This window comes from Anas platyrhynchos, chromosome 5, assembly GCF_047663525.1.
Source record: "Anas platyrhynchos isolate ZD024472 breed Pekin duck chromosome 5, IASCAAS_PekinDuck_T2T, whole genome shotgun sequence".
Classification (NCBI taxonomy): domain Eukaryota; kingdom Metazoa; phylum Chordata; class Aves; order Anseriformes; family Anatidae; genus Anas; species Anas platyrhynchos.
Genome location: NC_092591.1, coordinates 16,226,010 through 16,231,133, shown reverse-complemented (window position 1 = coordinate 16,231,133; position 5,124 = coordinate 16,226,010). Strand labels below are relative to the sequence as shown.

The 5,124-nt window shown below is 42.9% G+C and overlaps 1 long non-coding RNA gene across 1 annotated transcript; it reads left to right on the top strand.

Moving 5' to 3' along the window:
* The first annotated feature begins 1,007 nt into the window (after window positions 1-1,007).
* LOC140002580 (uncharacterized) lies at window positions 1,008-3,871 on the top strand. Its single transcript, XR_011809523.1, has 3 exons — window positions 1,008-1,391; window positions 1,482-1,599; window positions 2,458-3,871. It is a non-coding gene; the product is annotated as an uncharacterized lncRNA (long non-coding RNA).
* Window positions 3,872-5,124: the final 1,253 nt, after the last annotated feature.

Genomic DNA, 5,124 nt, shown 5'->3' with positions numbered 1-5,124 from the left:
CTCTTGGTGTTAGAGGGTATGGCTCAGGAATTGTGGTTGCTCAGGGTTTTGTATTGCATATTTAGCTGGTATTGCCACAGCTGATGAATGCAAATCAGTCTTTTGCTCCCTAATTACTTTATGCATGCCTCTCAGATATTTATTTATGGACAAATTCTGTGCTTGTTACGCCTGGGTAGGACTTTTAGTGAAAGGGGAGGATTTACAGGAAAAAAAAAAAAGCTGTTGCTTTTTCCTCCATAAAATTGAGCAAGCAAATTTACTGCGATAACAAAACCACAGAACTGGTAAAATCCATGCCAGACATGTCTGTTTAATCACTGATCCAGTACTGTTTGTTTGTGTAGACTGCTAACTCTTTGCTCTTCACACCTTGCTAACATATTCTGCACGTTGTCAAAAAACTCAAGCTGAGGCTCTCACCACCACCACCGCGTTGCTGGCTCTCTTGGAAATGAGCTTGGGGGATATATTCTGATGAAAAGCCTAAAGAAGGATCCCATGGTTGTCTGCTTCAGGCTTGGGTAATTGAAGGTAAGAGAGAGAAAGAAATTAATAAAATGTATTAAGACAGAAATGAATAGGGAACCTAACACATTTCATGTTTAATGGAACCGAATGAAAATCTTCATGTCTGCGTGTAACAAACATATCATCTGTTAAGAATACTTGGAAGGAAACGGCACACTACAGTGGAGCAGAGGGCCACTTACTTTCCTGCCTCTTAACCTCTGGCTGCGTTATCAGTACACTTTACACAGATGTGCGTAGACTGTCAGACACGCGGCTGCTGCTGGTGAAAGCTGACCAGTTACAAGCCAGCTCTAGCCGCAAGCTGAGTTGCCAGGTTAGCATGGTGCAGCTCTTCTGCTCGGGCTCGGAGCCGTAGCACCCAAGCCCAGCACCCAGCCAGCTCTGGGCATGCAGCAGGGACTGGCCATTTGTTGGTCGGGTCAGTTTGTGGACGAGGGTGCCAAGTGAACTGCAGGTGTGGGCACATGGGAAATTCAGGGTGTACAGGTTGGGGTGTGAATAATTTGTGTGGAGAGCCACGTGCTTGTGAATATAGGCAAATTGTAAGGCTGTAGGAGGTATGAGGACAGAGACTTCTCTCCATTTTGTGTCGCAGCACCAGCAGCAGGCAGACTCCTCCCAGCCAGGGGCTCAGCACATCACCTCGGAGCCCACGGGAGGTGGCTACAGCGATCCCGAGGAGCTTTCCCACCCCGCAGGCACATGCACACACTCCTGCTGTTGCTGACCCCAGGACAGCATCTACCAGGCATAGTCTGGTTTAGTGCTGGTGCTTCGTGCATCCAGCTTAAAAATAAAGGGACTTGACAAGCAGAAGGACTCCTTGTTTTCACTGGGAAATACTCAGCATCCTACAGGTGAGCAGTAGGCAGCAGGAAAGGAGGGTGAAGCTTGTCACAGCAGCTGTTGGTGTCTGGTCAGCATCCCCCAGTTGTGCTCTCCCCCAGGGACACAGGGATGGGCCCGACAGCACGCCACGGATCCCGACTCCTCCGCCTTGGCTCTGCCTGCTGGAGCGGCCGCGGCATCCACAGCTCCCCTCCGGAGGAAAAAGTGGGACTGGTGGTGAGTTCTGCCTTTGTGCCCTCACTTCTTTCCTCACCCACAGCTTGGGCTAAGGCCCAGTCTTCTCAGAAGAGCTTCCCCTTGCTCTTCTTTTCCATACAGGTTTGCTTAGATATTAGGTTTGCTTCAGTCCTGTTCCCCACCCCTACTAGAAACCCAGAAACTTCCCAGGAACTGTCCTCCACACCTCACAGAAGGTCTCCTGTTCCCACCTCCTAGAAAACAAGTTTGATCATGGGAGAGGGAATGCTCTTACAGCATCCCATAGAGGGATGTGTAACAAAATCCCATTTTTGTAGAGTGCTCTTCTATGAGCCTTGATTATAATCCCCAGCAGAACTATGCTAATTTGAGATTATGGAAGACATATAACTCCTAACTAAATCTTCAGCAGCAGCTCTCTGTCTTACTGCATCACCTCCCAGGATAGTAGATGCGCGGAGTTCTCAGGTATGATTGGTGGTGAGCTGCACTACTAGAACTATCAAGCAATTAGTACTGTTTCAATAAAGGTTATATACAGACAAACTCAATAATTAGACACAAAATGTACTAACTCGATAGGAAAATGAGAGAATTGTTACCTCTTCTGGATGCTTCCAAATGTGTCTTTATGTGTGTTTGTGCATGGCATGGACTAAACCATTTTTTTCCAGCTGACATGGATTACTAGTGCTTATAGTTCAAACATGTAAAGTAATCCTCTGTGGATTATTTTTCCTTTAGAATTGGTCATGTCTCTGGCATTATTGCTGCAGAAGTTGAATAATATCACATAATCTGGTTGGCAATAGGCTGCTTACCCTGGAAGCATTCCAGTTTGTTTAGTGTTATTTAACCGTATTTCCTTTAATTTAGGAGACAATCATTGGATTCTCAGCATTTTCTCTGGCAGTTCTTGGACCGGCTGGATGGTTCCTGTACCACCTTCCAAGCTATAAAGAGAAATAGAAAACATCCCTTCAAAATTAAGATCTGGAGGCTGCGATAAGCCATAATACCCCTGACTTGGAATTTCTTGAAAGGGAGCACACAGGCAAATGTGGGCCAGTTTAAAATGAAATGACTGAAAAATGAGTTCAAGTTTTATGTATGCCACATTGCTTCTGTATGAAAAAAGTCCAGATAGGGAACACAACTGACTACAGCTCCAGTTCTGCAGAACTCAGTGTTCACACACTGGGATTAGTCCTGAGGGACCGCTCACAGGTAGAAAGCTGTACTCCTTTGCAGATATTGTAGAACTGGACCCTGATATAAAATGACATGGTGATATAAAATAGGGATAGGGTTACTCTTCTGCCTTCTGCTAAACAAATTGGAGAAAACATCATGAAATCATTTATATGTATATATATATATACAATTTACATAGTTTTTATAGTTATATATTAGTACTTTCATTTACATTCATCTCAGATGAAAGCTCCAAGAGTTAAAGATTGTTTCCTTGAAAGTTTTGTTTTTGACCTTTAGTTGTATTCTTTTGGTGGCCTCCCACCTGATGTGCTACCAGAACAGATGTTTTTCTGCTGGCCATGATTGTCAGATGCTTCAATCTATTTTCAGTCTTCAGATCTAAATTTGTGATATTTGAAAGATTTTGCTGTTTTGATGTTTAAAATAAATGCTATGATAAAAACCTTGAAATCTACACTATGTAATAAAATAAATACTATTTGTCATGCCATGTTATAGGTGTTATAATGGAATAATTGTTTCATGTCTGCTTTGCAAAAAATGTACAATATTGACCTTTTGTGATATCTAAAGATTAGTAGTATATGAAAAGTGGTATTTATTTTTTTCCCAGAAAAGTATAGCTTTGTTAGTGAATCCAACAGTCTGATCTGAGGCCCAGTTATGTTTTTGGAAAGTTTCCTATGGATTTTAATGAGTTTTGGATACAGGCCTAAATTCTTGGTAACCAGAGAAAAATCCATGCCAGTAAGTGAAATATAGCCTTGTGACTGCTCTATGAAACACTGCTCTTGCATGCCATGAGTATATCCACTGAAATCAATTAGGCTGTTCTGCAGAATCTTTTGTAAAAAAGTGTTTTGAACATTTCAGCGTGCCTGTTTGTCCTGCATCTAATTTTGTCATCCATATCCCACCTAGTAACAACTAAATAAATCAGTAAGACATGACATCTTTCCATCGTTGTAGCTGTCTCTCTAAATTATGGCGCTGAATAATAAGGTTGCCTGGTTATAATGAGCACTTAGAGTGTGTGAGTGAGGCACAGAGAATTGCACTAGATGAAATGTGATAAAAATGTCGTTCAGTGTTTAACATCTGGCTCTGTAAGTACATAGAGATGTTAATATTCAAGCAGAAGTGATTTTCAGATTTTTTTTTTTTTTTACCTAAAGGACTGTTTGAAACATAAGTATTCTTCATAAATATATATTTTTTCAAATTTTCTGTCCACTTCAAGCATTCTCCCTAAAAGTAATGTGGTTTACATTTTACAGGTACTTTAAAATAGTGCTCTTTTCATGTAGCCCTCTTCACTGATGGATTTCAAACGCTGATGGATTTCAAACCACAGTGCTGGGGCTCCCTGCTAGTTCAGGGCTCTGCCAGCGGCGCTGCACTTGGTGTGCGGGCATCAGCGGCGAGCTCTGCAAAAAGAGGCAAGAACCACCCTCCTCTAATGACACACAAATGGGGAGTACCAAGAATAAAGTGCTTGCTTGAGATCAGGCAGCAGGCTAGGAGTAGGTGGAAACAGACTGCTGGAGGAAGAGCCCCTGCTGTGTTTCTCATTGTGTATCTCCAGCAAGGGTTTGCATTTCTTGCAGATGGCTTTAATCTGGCTACGGGCAGTAGCTCAGGTAACACGTATGCCTGAGAGTCAGTACCTGAAGTCCGTCCTTCCATAGGAACAACAGTCGTTCCTACCAAGGCAAGTGGTCTTGTGTAGAATTAAACTTTGGAATACAGTGATTATAGTTATGTGCTGCAGTACTTATTTTGCTAAAATACTCATTATAGCTCTGAGTAAGTAGAAGTGGCCCTGGTACCACTTGGTCACTATTTTGCCTCTTCCATGAATGGATGCTCCAGGAGAGCTCACTCTACTAATTTAAGAGACTCAGTAATATTCAGGTTATGCTCCATGTACTCACTGGGTCTGCAAAAGGTATCTGGGGAAAACTATCCAACTCTTAGCAGGCTTAAATTTGCTTTATAAATCAGGCAATATGGCCACTTGAATATTTTAAGGGTCTGCACATTAGAAAAATGTGGATGCTTCTGCATAAAGTGCAGCAACTTTCCTACAGGCTGCTTTAAAGGCGCCCCTATTCTGTCAGTGTAGTTCAGTTTTGTTCTGTTCATTGTATGTAGCTCCTGGACTCCTATCTGGAGCAAGCCAATTTGGTGTCATCGTTTGGAGGACACTCACCTAGTGGACTTGACATTGGCTAGGAAACCAGCCTTGGTGGAGCAATGCCCTTACATGAGCAAGGTGAGCCAATGCTGGTTGTTCAGGGCCAAGACCTACACCCTGGCATGGGT